This window comes from Podarcis gaigeae, assembly GCF_964106915.1.
Source record: "Podarcis gaigeae genome assembly, chromosome: 6".
Lineage (NCBI taxonomy): Eukaryota > Metazoa > Chordata > Lepidosauria > Squamata > Lacertidae > Podarcis > Podarcis gaigeae.
In genome coordinates this window covers 39079961-39095223 of record NC_139682.1, presented here as the reverse complement: position 1 = coordinate 39095223, position 15263 = coordinate 39079961, and the positions used below count along the sequence as shown (strand labels likewise).

At 41.5% G+C, this 15263-nt stretch overlaps 1 long non-coding RNA gene across 3 annotated transcripts in view; it reads right to left on the bottom strand.

Annotated features, from left to right (window-relative positions):
* Positions 1-592: 592 nt before the first annotated feature.
* LOC310847645 overlaps positions 593-15263 on the bottom strand; it is a 29625-nt gene continuing 14954 nt past the window's right edge. For all 3 annotated transcript variants that reach the window (XR_014565929.1, XR_014565930.1, XR_014565931.1), the window contains exons 4-5: positions 2290-14639; positions 593-1138 (exon numbers count right to left, since the gene is read on the bottom strand). This is a non-coding gene — a long non-coding RNA (uncharacterized lncRNA). The remainder of the gene's footprint in view (positions 1139-2289; positions 14640-15263) is intronic.

Sequence of the window (15263 nt, the reverse complement as noted above, 5' to 3'; positions counted from 1 at the left end):
TTGCTGAGGTGCAATCAGCACAGAGGGAAGTGGCCTGACCTTCCTACCCTACAGGTATGGGCTTATTTTGTCCAGCATCTGCACCACCCCATTGGATCCAGCTTGTGTAATACAGACAGCTGTTTTTACCATGATGGATGCATTAAAATTAGATGTAGCTAGTTCTGGATCATCATCAAACATTCACTATGCTTGGCTGCAGGATACTTGGGCTACTTAGACATTAGCAGCTTAAAACACAGCAAGGTCATTTCCTCACTGCATTTCAAGTTGTGTTACCTATTTGTTTCACCACTCCTCCAACTGCCCCAATGGCTGTCTCCAATATACACACCTCACCTTAACTACAAAGCAAACGTGGCATAACTTCTCCTTTTGGACTGAAGCTGGTTTGAGGGTAAACACATCAAACAGTATTTCTCAGGAAAGTACACCATTAGAAAATGGTGGCGATATTGCCTTCCCTTTGCTAGTCTGTCTGAGTTCACCTAGCCTTGGCATGGAGTAGTTTGGTTGGCTAAATGCATTTTGCTTATAGATAGCTATGTCAGGTTTGAGGACCAGCAACACAGTGAAGGTGCTGACTATCAAATGGAGAGCTGACATGTGATTTATTTCTCATGCAATCAACTTGGTATGCTTTTCTGTGGCTGAGTAGAAGGATTCAGTGGGTAGCCAGGGGTGGTTCTGCCTGGCTTGTTAGAAGAAGCAGTGGCATGGTGCAATAAAGTTTTGGCTAGCTGAGCTGCCTGGACTGGTGCCACAGCCACTGCATGTAGCTCATCTTTTGTGCTTTTTGCATACAAGTCAGGCATAGCCATTCTTCCGTATCTTTTGTGCACACAGACGTATTTAGATTTCCCCTTTGAATGTCACATTACAGCTTATTCACATGGAGTATTTTAGGTTTTAGGAGAGTATCAGATAAATCACTTAAGTTGCTAACTTCATTCCATCAATGCAGAATTATGAAGGGAGCCTTCTGAACCAGCTGTAATGTGGCGATTTGAAAAAGAGGTTTTGGCATTGTTACCAGTGTTAACTTTCTGTTGATCCCATCATTGTTCTTGATGTATCAGTTTCTTGATGGTCTCTTATAAATTGACCATAGGCTCATACGTCAATTTTTGTAGGGCACCTAGTGACAGTAATACACACAGTAAAACTTAAAAAGTTGTGAATATTTTAAATGTTTTGTAACCAGCTCCTTCTACTTTTTCATCTGATGAAGCACCTTCCCCTCTCCACACTCTAATGGAGTACCGTATTTTTCGCTCTATAAGACACACTTTTTCCCTCCTAAAAAGTAAGGGGAAATATGTGTGCGTCTTATGGAGCAAATGCAGGCTGCGCAGCTATCCCAAAGCCAGAACAGTTAGAGGGAGCGCTGCACAGCTGTTCTAGCTTCTGGCTTAGCTGCGTGAAGCCTCCGCAGGGCACGGGGATGAAAGCTCCCTGTGCCCTGCAGAGGCTTCGCAGGGCTATCCCTGGCTTTTGCAGGAGGTGGGGGAAGGGACAGAGTGCAAAGCTCTGTCCCTTCCCCCACCTCCCAGAAAAGCCCCCAAGAGCCGCGCTCCCTTTAAAGAGCCGCATGGAGCATGTGTGTGGCTCTTGGGGGCTTTCCCTTCTCCCTCCTTGGGGAAAAGCCTGCAAGCGCCACACACACGTTCCTCGCGGCTCGTGAAAGGGAGAGCTGAGCAGAGCCTGGGATGCATACAGGCTCTGCTCAGCGCTCCCTTTAAATAATTTTTTTCTTGCATTCCCCCTCTAAAAACTAGGTGCATCTTATGGTCAGGTGTGTCTTATGGAGCGAAAAATACGGTATTTCTGTTATCTACCCTCTCATTTTAGTTAAATTTATTTAGGTTGCAGTCTACAAGCTGCTTATCCTCGTATGGCTGCAAACATACTATTGTGAATTTGGAATTGGGGGAACTGATTTCCTAGATGTTGGACTACAACTCCCATCATACATGACCATTGGCCTTTCAGGCTAGGGATGATAGGAGTTGCAGTGTAGCAATATCAGGAGGCCACAAGTTAGGCTGCAGTCCAACCCTCACTTATTCCAAGATGGGGGGTGGGGTTGGATTGAGCAGAGGCATTTCTACGCTTGCTTCTATGTCACTCTACCACTGCCACATGTAAGCAGAAGGCTCATTAGCATTATCTCTGCCAACAGAGTCCTGCAAATGGCCCTAAAATGGGCAATTCCAGGAGCAGGGCTGAGCCACCCTGTTTCAATTGTTTGTGGATGGCATTGTGTGTGATCTGCAGTTTTATACTTACTGACAATGAAGGTAGCCATCCTTGTATCAGTACAAGCATTGGTATTTCAGCTACTTGAAACTTGAGGAGCAAAACTAATGGAATCTGAAACATTTCTCGTCCTTAGATTTATTCAGCAAAGATACGTGACAGCTTTCCACTCGAGCTGTAACAGCAAGGTATAGCCAACCTATGGAGTAAGGAAAAATAATGCCTATTATGATTTTTTGATAACACTGTCAGTATAAATTATAAATTGCACTTTTCAGATCAACATAACCCAAACAAAGAATTCTCTGCCACAGAGACAAATCTTTAAACAGCTATATGTATGCATTTGAGAACCCTATCCTATCAGATTTCCCAGATCATGTACATGAAAATTTAAGGATGTGTGTACACAAGTGTATGACGTCTATATTACTTGTTGCTACTGCAGGAAACACTAGTGCAACAACATTTTTTCCTGCAGCAGTCATATATGGAACTTAAAAACAGTATTTTAACTACCTAGAGATAATATGGGATATCTCAAACTGAACTTTCATGAGAGACAGTATAGAGCAGGCTTCCTCAACCTCGGCCCTCCAGTTGTTTTGAGACTACAATTCCCATCATCCCTGACCACTGGTCCTGCTAGCCAGGGATCATGGGAGTTGTAGGCCAAAAACATCTGGAGGGCCGAGGCTGAGGAAGCCTGGTATAGAGGTTACTTTAAAATATAAAGAAGCCAAGCTGAGTGAACAATAATCTGGATGCTCTGGTGATTAGCAAACTCAGACAAACTAAAAAGAGCCAACTTCTCTTTTAATAGCATGACAAAAGATGAAATACTCTATATGGCAGGTTTTCAAAGTAAAAAACAGGAGGAGGAAGGCAAATTATTGAATATTATACAAATCTCAAGACAAGTGCCCTTTTCCTACTAGGGTGTTAAGGACAGTAGAGATTACATGGCTTTAAACTTGTTAGCATGAAACATCTCCCTTTGGCATAGATAAAAGCTTTTATCAAGCTCCTTATCAGCACTGGAGGTTGTATAAACGGTGCTTGGAGGCTATATTTAAAACCACCAATCTTCAGACAGATGGCATTTTTAAAGAACCAAACAATTTCCATGAAGCAATGTTTTAATTTCACCTTGCAAACTACAGTTATTAGCAAATAGCGTTTGTTCTTTCTTTTTAATACTCATAGCAAGCTGCCAGCTCTTTCACTCTCTCCCCCGCCCTCCACCAAGTCCTTTTAAGGACAAGTAAAATGTCAACATGAACCAGGCGATGGTTCCTTCCTGGACTCCTACCACATATGCAAATTATCATGCTGCCACGTAAGATGTTTTGTAACAGCTATGTAGTACCTCATTTTTCCTCTTTAATTGAAATAGGACCAGCTGGAGAGATTATGAAACACAAGGACTCTGTGCTCTATTCTTGTGTTTGTGGCTGAAATGCCGTAATAAAGCATTGGAAAAAGAAATGAAGCGAAAGCTTATCATAAGCATTCACATTTTCCTCCTGAGGACTTCCAGTGCAGCACTCCTAGAGGAAACTACTCTCTGGCAAGTGTGGAAAACACAGAATAATAAATGAAGAGGTTGTTTATATTTAACATAGTACTGGTAAGAGCACCCAAACCCATCAAGTGGCTGGTTGGTTCTTAAGTTATCTAGAATGGTTACAGCTTTCCTTTGGCTGCTTTCCATACAGTTCTGGGAAGACCAGTCACAGGAAAACCACAAGGGAGGGGTGAATGATGCAGTTACTTCCTGTGCTCTTCCCTTTACCTCTCCTGAGTCTGGCTGCTGTAGTGTAGGGAGATAAGTATGCCATATGTCCCTCCCCCACAAATGGATATTTTGCTTTTAATTTTATACTCTGTTTCTACAAATTGCACCCTAAGTTGTGTACAAACACCTGACAGAAAGTACAGTTGACTTGCAACCTGCGCACATTTAACTTGTGCAATTATAGCATTACATGTTTAGCAGCTTGGCAGCATGCAATTGCACAAATTAAACACTCCCATGCAAGGCAGAGAGCTTGAAAGCTCCCAGTGCAGAAAACTTTAAGCTCTCTGCCTTGATTCCCAGGCTCTGGAAAAGTCTCACCAGGCCTCTGGGCTTAAAAGCTCTCTGCCTTCATGGGGGGCGAGATCCGCTCAGTGCGCCAGCTCCAGAAAGGTAGGAATGGTCACCAGTGCTTTTTTTCTGGGGTAATCAAGGGTCCACCATACCAGCATCTTTTTTCTAGAAGGAAAACACTGATGGTCGCACATGTTCAGTTGTGGGGTGTTCCAGCAATAAGCAATTTTGCACAGTCCCTGGAACCTAACCCTCACGCAAGTTGTTTATATTAAAAATAACTACACACTGTTTATAATATAACATCGTTAACCAAAATATAAATATTTGTAGACCAACTAGGAAATAGGCATGAATGAATACAATCTAGAGACACTGCTTTTTCTTCTCCAGTGGATCACTTAGCAGCTGCTGAGGGCTGTGATACCAGCCTGTTTCCTGGACCAGGTGCTTCTTAAGCTGATTCAGCAAGACACGCAAGAATGCCCATTAAAGATCTCTTAATACACATTAGTTATGCATTGACTGTTAAGGACTACTGAAGATACACTCTTGCTTCATAGATTTAAAATGTGTTGGTGGACCATAGGGATTCTAGGATTAAAAAAAAGAACAAGACTGAAATAAGCATATCCTCAGGCATCATTCCACTGAGGAAAAGAAGCACCCAATAGCTAGCAATAAGTGATCTATATATTTTTTGTCTAATAATTGCATCAGTCAGTGACCAAGATGGCTCTTAATAACTTCATTTATGGACAGGAGGAGACTTGTTTGCTACATCCAAGAGAATAGGCTTATTCAACCCCTTCACTGCTGTTCTTCCAGCTATAATATACTAAACATGCCATAGGACGTTATTCACAGGCTTCTACCTGTAGGTCAGCTCACATTCTTTCCTGTTCACAGCAAGATAATTAGCACTGGGCTATTTTACCTTTGCCTAGAGCTAAATAACATTTCATACTCAACAGGTACATAGTTTACTGGTGACTCAACAACTGAAACCCTTTTTCTTTCTCAACAAAACGTTTCATAATGATTGGCTAAAATGTGTTAGATGTTTCAGAGTTAACCTAGCATTCCTGAAATGGTGGTCCAGGAGCAGATTACAGAGGATTTGCTAATATGAGAACAGGGAGCAATGCAGCTTAAGGGCAAAACTGTGTGTCTCTGAAGCCTGGGAATCCCACAGTAGGACCCTTTTGATTTTATTGATGGGTGATATTTGCTAGAGAGATACTTCTTGTGTACCACAGTCATAACTATTGTATATATCCAAATCTATGTTTTCAGTTCCATTTAATTCAATGGGAAAACTTGTTTCCTTAGAGATCTTTTTAATACAACATAAATGGAAACTAGCAGAACTAGAATGAAATGCACTCACTTGCATTTTCTTAAATTTTAAATCCCACCGTTTTTACATCATGGATCCCAAAGTGGCATGCATACAGTTCCCAGGAGCTTTCCCATCCAGGTACCAGATGCACCCAGATCTGCTCTGTTTCAGCAAAATGGTGGCCTCACGTGCCTTCAGACCATACCCTGGGACATGTGCATAGTTGGTCTTCCTAATCTCAGTCTAAATGAAAGGGTAGGGGGTGGGGAGCCACAAAAATCACCTTATTCAAGGGCACAGAAATGAATGAAGAAGAGTGGCGTTATCTTTTATCGTTTTCTTGCTGCAGAGGCTGACTACTATTGTTCTCATTGCAGAGAACTAAACAACAACAACAACAACAGAGAAGCATGCAAAATTTTTCCCTCTTTGCCCTAGTATTATTTACCCCCATCATCTGTTTTCTCTCTTACACTCTCCAACAGTGATTCCAGCTAGAGGCAGGCAGCACAAATTGACAATAAAGGGCAAAGAAAATATACAGTCGTACCTCGTTTTGTGGCTGGGATCCGTTCCAGAGCCCCGGCCGCTAGCCAAAAAGGATGCAGGGCAAAGCGCCACGTCTGCGTACATGCGCAGAGTGGTTTGCACTTCTGTGCATAGCGCGATTTAGCGCTTCTGCGCATGTGTGAGCAGTAAACCCGGAAGTAACCCGTTCTGGTACTTCCGGGTTTGCCGTGGACATTTGCCAGAATGGATGCTAGACAAGGTGGATGTTTGCGGAGGTATTACTGTAGCTATAGAAGGATTATGGAAGCCTTACAATTAATTGTTCACACTCCACACAGCAGAGATCTACCCACCCCGATTGCCCCAAACTTCCACTGCTCCTCCCCACCCCACTGGTCCCTTCTTCCCTAGCCAGGCCCTTGACCCATGAGCTCCAGAGACAATGAGGAGTTCCCCCAACTCACCACCAGTAGCAGCACAATTTCTAGGTCTCTGCCGCTTCAGGGACAGCTCTCGCCTATCCTTCATTTCCTCCTTCCTGGCACTGAGGGGCGGGGGCAGCACTGGATTTAAGGCAGTGTGACCGGTTTGCTTGCACTGGGCATCAAGCTGAATGACAGCCTTTTCAAAGCCCAGAAGGCACTTGCCCAGCTTTGAGGAGGTGACATGAGTGCTCTGACAGGATCTTAGAGCCCTCCCACCTCCGTTCTACAGCTGGGAAAGCACTAACTAGGTTTTGGGAAGGAGACACAAGGACTCAAAGACCCTGTCAGAGCCGTCATACCTCCTTCCTAGAGCCGCTCCTGCACAAGGAGTCGCTTCCTGTTCACTGCCTTGCCAGGGGCTGCCGAAAAATGCCTTGCAGGCCGGCAGGGCATTGGACCACCCTTCTATAAAGAGTAAAATGTTACTTTGCTGAAATGGCTGCATATGGAGATTCTTTTTTAAAAGTTCACTCAGTTCTGACAAAAAAGGACACATCGGCTATTAAGAAGTGAGATGATTCATACATTTTCGGATTGCTAGATGTATTATTGAAAGGAACCTGAATCAACACGAATCCATTTTGTTTCCTTCAGGAAAGCCTGCCAAATTCTGATCAGCCAGTGCTGAGAAGAGATATTCTACTGTTTCACTAGCTATTCCTCCTAAATCAAACAAGAGGTAGTCAAGCATGCCGGAAAGGCAAGATAATCATTCTACACAAGCCAATGAGGCATCACAGTAAGATTCTACTCTGTGCTGTGAGAACAAACAAATGGTTACATGATGCTACTCCACATGCAGCCATTTGAGCAAAGTAACATGTTGGCAATGTATTAGTTCTGGTGAGGTCCTGAAAACCATAATCTCAGTTGTGTTGGAGACAGTCATGTACACACTGCGTTAAAGAAAAAGATATCACCCAGCTGTTTCGATGTACTCTTTCTCTTCAGTTATTCTTGAAGTGCAAGGACACAGACCATGATAACATGTGAAATGGGTGTTCCTGGATGTGACATCATTCTGCCTAACAATTCAAGTGGCAAATGCTGATAGAAACATAGCCACTAAAAAACAAGATGAAGGTATCCTCATACTTGGGAATACCCTGAGCTTTGCAGAATTCCACAAACAAACAAACACCCCCAAAACCAGTAAACCAACCCTGTTGAAAAATGTAACCGGGCGAGCTCCCCCCCCCCCCCGTCAATAAGGACTGAATATGCTCACTAGCCATGAAGTGTAGAGCGAGAGTTGGAAAGTATGAAATGGATGTGGCACCAGCTGCGTTAGCTTACAGAATCCTGGGAGATGGCATGGCTGGTTGGTGAAACCCTCTACAGGGGCAGCTGCGCTAGAAAGTGAGGTTACAATCCAATGTTTTCTTGCTGGTACCACTTGTCATCTTTTGAAATTGAGGCTGAACACTCACTGAGCACTCACTGCATTTCTAGTGCTGGGTTTTTAACACATGTTCACACCACATTATCCATAACATATATATCCTGTACTTTGTTGTAGGATGATAATGTTTGATGCTTTGTTTCTCAAACTAGCTTCACAACCATGTGAGCCCTTAAGGTGAGATGAGGTGGGGGTGGGGAAGTGCTGTGAAACACAGTGAAAAATAACATTTCTGTGCTCTAAGGCAGTAATGTGAACACATCCTAATTCTCTGTTCTGATTCCATTAAGCTCTGTCTGTAATTAAGCACCTAAGCCCAATTTTCTATTGTTCTGACTGGTCATTGTCTAATCCATGCTCTGTTTACCTGAGCTTTATGTCACAACTTCTACCACACTTCCTACCCTCACTCTCTCCTTTGCTCTTTCATCTTTCCTGTGGCACAGCTGTCAGGCTACATCCCTGTCTTCTAATCATTAGCAAGAATGTACAATAGGAGCTGAAATAAGCAGTCACTCCAACAATGTGCTATAGAAATACAGTATGGGACTGAGGTATCAGCTCTTCCAGCTCCTCTTTCTAGCTTTCAGGCATGCCTGAAATTTCTCACTGAAGAGCTCTAGGATTCTCCCACTCATTCATACTATCCTGCTATTCAGCCCATCCATCCATTTGTCTATGATTCAAGATACCCATTCTGCGGTACAGCTACATATATTGTTTGAAATAGATGTACTAATAAACACACATGACAGCCTAACTTCAGAAACCAGATTAGTTCTATGCAAGAAACGACAGCAAATTCTGGCTACTTTACCACAACATTATTAGACTGCCCAGGCAGTCTAAAGGATTGCTTCCCTGTGGTGACTCTTTGGAAAACTGGCTATTAGTGCAAGGGAAAACTCAACAATTCCCCAAACATCCTCAGCAAAACATCTGCTGGGTTTCTTCAAAGCTTCTACAATAGATTAGTTGAAGCAACGGCACTAGCTACCTATATACTACTGGGCTGGGTTCAAGGTGTTGTTTCTAGTTTACAAAACTCTAAATAACTTGGAACCAGGCTTCTTAAAATACCACCTCTCTTCTGCTCCAGCCCAGCCACTACCTTCCCTGCAAAAGATGGCTTGCTAGTCCCAAGAGTTCCTGCAATTAACATGTCCACCTGCAGTACAATTTTCAGTGCTGTGGTCCCTTTAATGTGGAATATATACAATTAAGAGATAAGGAATGCTCCAGCAATCCAGTCTTTCAGATGCATGCTTCAGGCTTGCAGCCAATGTAGTGCTAAGTAACCATCCCATCAACACAAGCATTTCTGCTTGTGCAACAGGACTTGCCCACTCTCCCAGCATGTTCCACAAATCCATTCTGGAGCAAACGTGGGAGGGCAAGGGGTATATGCTGGGGCAGCCATTTAGCACAATATAGAAACAAGCCTTAAGACACTTAGATTTACCTACTCCCTTTCAGAATGAAATTTTAAATTATTGTTCAGTGATACATCCTATAGCGTTGAACATTTTAAATATTAGTTTCGATGCATACCTTACATTCTGGTTTTCCGTACACTGATCTGATAATATTATAATGTGAGCAGATTATATATTTCTTTAAATAAATAAATAAATAAATAAATAAATAAATGTATCAACAAGCTTCACCCCCGTCTTCCCTTGATCCACAGGCCATGAACAAAGGCAAAAAACATTGTCATCCATGTAAGTCCTATTCGCCACCTTGATAGATTGCTTGGGCTGATTAAAAAGTTATAGTCTCTTTATGGGGCAGTGATGATTGAATTATTCCTATGTAGTATCAATGGCAAGACAAATAATATTTTTAATGATGTGTGTGTCATTCTTAGTACCTCAGTGATATATTTTAGGGACATGATGGCCCAGTGCCAGATTCCCCCAGCAGCCTTTATTGCTCAAAGAGAATTGGCAGAGAAGGCATTTTGGTTGCACTATGTATGATGAAAATCCAGGATTATTACGGGAAATTCACAGGCCATATATAAATAGGCCAAGATTTAGCAACTCCCGATTCAAGTCTTGGCTCCATCAGAAGCTTCCTATGGCCTGCTGGGCAGGTAATATGCATCCAGCTATGTAACCATTCTGGCTAAGGTACATTCTATAGGGTTTACTCTCTGCTCCCATCCCATTAATTCTTATAATAGTCAGATATGAAAGTAAGAGATGACAGTTTCTCGTCTTACTCTGGGCAGAGAAATCATACTGATGTGACCTGTACATCCCATATAGACAACAGTATCTATAAACATTTCCACCCAGATTACTACGGTCTGGCTTTCTAATATTGTTTACGGGATCTGACTCTCCACCCCAAATGTAGCTGCTAATTATACTTATTTTTTAAAAAGCTAAGATTTGAACACAAGTTATGAACAACAGGCTAGTGAATGAGTGGATTGTGATTATATTCTTATGGATATGAATCAGGACTACAAATATATTTAAGATATGGTATTTAACCAAGTGCATTCAGCAGAGCAATCTAAAGTCAGTAATTTTAATATGGACATTCCATATATTTCTAGCCGTTTCATTTATAATAAATTTTAAAAATTGAGTAACCCATTAATCAAGCAATTAAATGTTGCAGCTGTAATTATAATACAATTTTCACATTGAACTTACCAACTACTAAGTGATAATTTGCTTTCTGTTTAGATATTTAAAATGCAAATATTATTATGGAAAGTTTAACTGGCCAGAGCTTCCATCTTTCAAAGATTAAAAGAGTCCTCTGTCTTTTAGCAGTTTCTCTAGTTTTTTTTCTTCTTTTGTCTATAAACATCTATCATGCAGGGCCGTGCAAGCTGCTTCAAAATCTCGTGCGAGCATCCCAGAACCAGCATACTGAGCAGGCCTCAAGCAAAGCAGATAGCCTAAAAAAGCTCTTTTCGTGCTAGGTCTGCTATGGTTACCTGGAATGAAAAGAGCTTTTAAGCTCTCTGCCTTGCTTGAGTGGGCAAGGCCTGCTTGATGTTCAGGCTCTGAGAGTATGAAGGAATCTCTCCCCAAAACACTTACTAGCTGTGGGGTGGCTCCAAGAGCTTCAGTATATGCATTCGTACTGTACTTGTATAATTTATTCATACAGTAGATTTTTGCAGCCTTCTCACTAATCTTCCAAAAATACCATATTGGCCTGAATATAAGCCTCACTTTCCCCCCAAATTCTGACCATGAAAAGTTAAAGTGCGGCTCATATTCGCGACCTTACAGTATGCAGCCAGGGGCACGGGGCAAACAGCGCCAGGAGCACATCAAAGCAGCGCCTGCCCCACACGTAGTCCCCTTTCATCTCCCCCAAGGCCGGGAAGGGAGAGAGAGCGAGGAAGGGGAAAGGCTGCCAGAAATGCAGCATGGCTCCCCCCCCACCCCCAGTATGCAGCCAGGAAGGGAGCAGCTTATATTCGGGTATTTTTTCTTTTCCCTCCTCCAGTTTTAAAGGTGCGGCTTATATTTGGGCTAATATGGTACTACTTTAATTTTAAGTGTATTTTTATAAGATGAAGCAATGTAAAATAATTAATGGCAACATCCAGAACATAAAGCTCTCAAAGTAAATGGAAGCAAATTAGAACCAATGGAACAAGATTCACAGTGAATGAGAATGGAAGTCTTGACCTGTAACACAATGTACAAGTCTGCTTCCACTTCTGCTCAGAGACAAGCTGCTTGCACTATTTAAAAGGAGGTCACAACTATTTATTCAACAGTTTGCTGGTAAGTAATTTTTACCCAAAATCAATGTCTCTTATGATACTCAGCTCCTAATCAGAGAGCTCTTTATAAACTTCATACATCTTTGTTTTTGCAACACTTATGGGCTCGAATGAATACTGCACTGTTATTGTTCAAATCAGCTACTGATGCAGACAAAGGCTGTATTCACATGGTAGTTCTATTCTGTTTTCCTGACGTTTCCGTAATTGTTAATTTCCACATTATATTTGAGCTTTCACACAACAGAAAATAAATACCTATGTGAATGCTGTCAAAGAAGCTCACAAAGTAAAGAAACTTTCCCTCAGAGTTGCCGTTGGAGTTGGCATTGAAACACCTCTCCTGCTTTCCCTTCTTTTACTGTACAATTTCCCACTTACATTTCAACCTTGTAAGGCACAAAGTCTGATATCAAACAGGTATAACTCTAGGAAATGGTAAGATTAGAAATGGGCTCCTGCACTTCTCATAGATGAACCTGTTTTAGCCCTTTTCAGAATCAAAGCCCAAGAAACCCATTCTGTTCATATGCTTAACCTTCTTGCACTAAACAAACTCCCACTATCTATTCCATCTCTGAAACTGTATACAGCAGGCTGACTCAATAACATCTCCACAGAGGCAGATTTTGGTTCTGTTGCACTGAGCACCGAGCCTAGGGGGCACTGCAGGTTGTCACAACTATGATGCAGTGAATTGAGCAGAACAGGAGGTGGGGGGGGCATGTACTGAATTTTGGCTTTGCACAAGGCGCCACTGAAATTTCAAAGACCCAAGTCCTCTCCTGATCTCCAGGTTCACTGGATCAGTTCAGTGCACAAGCTAAATAAGGCCAAGCTGAAATGTAGGCTGAAAAGAGATGCAATGTGCCGAACGAAAGAGCAACTGAGACATAAAAGACTTCCCATTGCCCCCATTTTAGTTTGAAATTTAAGCTTGACATTTTTTAAGCTGCAACAATGTTTTTTAGCAGCACAATCATATGTAGAAGTCTCACCAGGTTCTATGGGAATTACATCCCAAATAAGTGTACGCTGTATAGTAGCATTAACACACACAACCCTTCAAAGAGGTTTAGTCATCTATCAATTATATTAAATGTATCTTACATCAGAGGAAAATAAGTGTAAGAACTGTTACATGCAGCATAATCCTAGACAGGCCTATACCTAATATAGTAAGATTTCTTCCCAGTTAAATATGCTAAAAGACATAAAGATAAGTCAACTCATTTTGTTTAAGAATGAACTAAGCGTAGACTCAGCTGACCTTGTATACCAGGTGGGATAGGTGGTAACAACAGGACACTAAAAAAGAAGAGCACATTCTAAATGTTCAACTGTGCCCCACCCCCACTTGATGTTTAGAACAACTTGGCAAGCTAGAGAAATTAAATCAAAGCCTATTTGAGAACAAAACATTCTCAACTGACAAACTCATGCCATTGTGAACAATAGTAGCCTGAGCACTAGCCTGCATGCAAGGGATTTCCTATATACAGTGAGGTAAGTTGCACTGTCTCTCTGAGCCTTCAGTATCCTTCTGTAAAATGTTGATAAAATGTCGCTTACAGCGTGGAGAACTAGTGGTAAATACGCCAGTAGTGGCTACTTATGTATGTGTGTGCACTTACACTACATAAAGTTTATCCAACTAAATACTTCATAAAACTCTACCATAAAAATTTTGCTGAAGTTAAAACTAAAGTTGGGCCATTGATGCTATAAGGAGCTCTATACCACAAACTCTTGGTTCTAGGAATCTCACTCTTTTAAATAATAAAGTATTACTTGCCTCCCACCTTACATAAAATGCATATTTATATATTGGCCAGATTCAGATAATCAGCAGTAAAAAGGCTATGCAAATAATTAATCTTATGTGATGTATCCAAAGCATACATGTTCTAAGTAAATTGAGGTTTCATACCACATGCCTTGGTTATACTCAGCTTAAACGATTGCTTGTTCTTTCCAAGTTGAAAATTAGTTGCCCAAGTTTGCTTTATGTCAAGATAGGGATAGCAAATGTTAAAATTTATTTTACAGGGCACATGGTACTTTTCCAGGTATGGAAAAAAGGTATTAAATGTAATATTAAGTCAACTAAAGCAGAAGGTGATAAGACTTTCCCTTTCCACCAGTTGGTTTTACAAAGCTATCTGAAATCCATTCAGCTCTGGAATTAGTTTAATACTCCCTAAGTATATGTAGAAATGTAAGGACTGCTTGACCAGCATCTTTCGTTCACACAAGTCACTACTATAAAATACTGCAGAGAAGCACTACTATCCCAATTTTACAGAGGCTTAATATTTCCAGAACTACAAAAGGGTTCTGTAGCAAAGCAAGGAACTGAACTTCAGAGTTTCATGTCCTAATAAAGTATTTAACTATGAAGCACTTCCGTGCCTTAAATCAGTGGTATCTATGCCAATGTTCTCTTTTCCCGATGCCTAACGGAGGAATGCTTCAATTGTATCCTGTTGTTGAATGTGCCACAGGAGACCGGCAAATATGTTAGGTAAGGTTACTTGTCTGTAAGACCCAGTTCTTGAGAACTTGACAGCTGTTATATAAGGACCCTGGTTTAAAATTATCAGCCATTAATCACTGCCCCCATTTTCAGTATCTCAGCTCCACAAACCTTGGAGCAATGTTTTTGTTTCCTCCCCTAGAGGCTGACTTGTCACTCTCTGTAATTCAAGTCCGTCCGTAATTCAATACCTTCTTAAGATGAGAAGGGTTGAAAATTGTAGAGGCTCTCCAGAAACAACCAGTACCTCCTTGAAAAGGTAGGCCAATGGTTGGAAACAGCAAAGGGAAAAAAATAGTAAAATAAAAACGGAATCTCACATTTTTGACTATCACTCTAATTTTACTCTAGTAAAATAAAAACGGAATCTCACATTTTTGACTATCACTCTAAACAAATGAGACAGGGAACAACTTCCAGTCTGCTGGTGGGTAGGTAAGGTGGAAGAACTGTCCCAGCAGGTAATACTGAAGACATCTGCAGTTGGGGGTTTTAAGAGATTTTTGCAGACATCCATAATGAAGGGACTTGTGCTTCTATAAACCACACTTCTGTAGCTGTGGCTTTTGTAAATACTTTGCTGATCCAATGCAGAAAGGATGACTCTGTGGGGTGAAGATGTACCCTGGGATTCAACAGGCACTGCAAAACAAACAGGCAACCACACCAAAGCCTGACCAATCCACTGGTTTCAAACTACTTGCCAATCATTTCTGTTCTCTTTTCCATCTACATACAGTTCTACTGTACTCAGCAACCATTTTCTCTACATCAACTAGTTAACTATGCTAGGCTGCACATTTCTTTCAGGGCCAGTTCTGACTGATGGTTAGCTTTATCACATATGTTTGTATTTTTTAAGTGGCATGCCCTC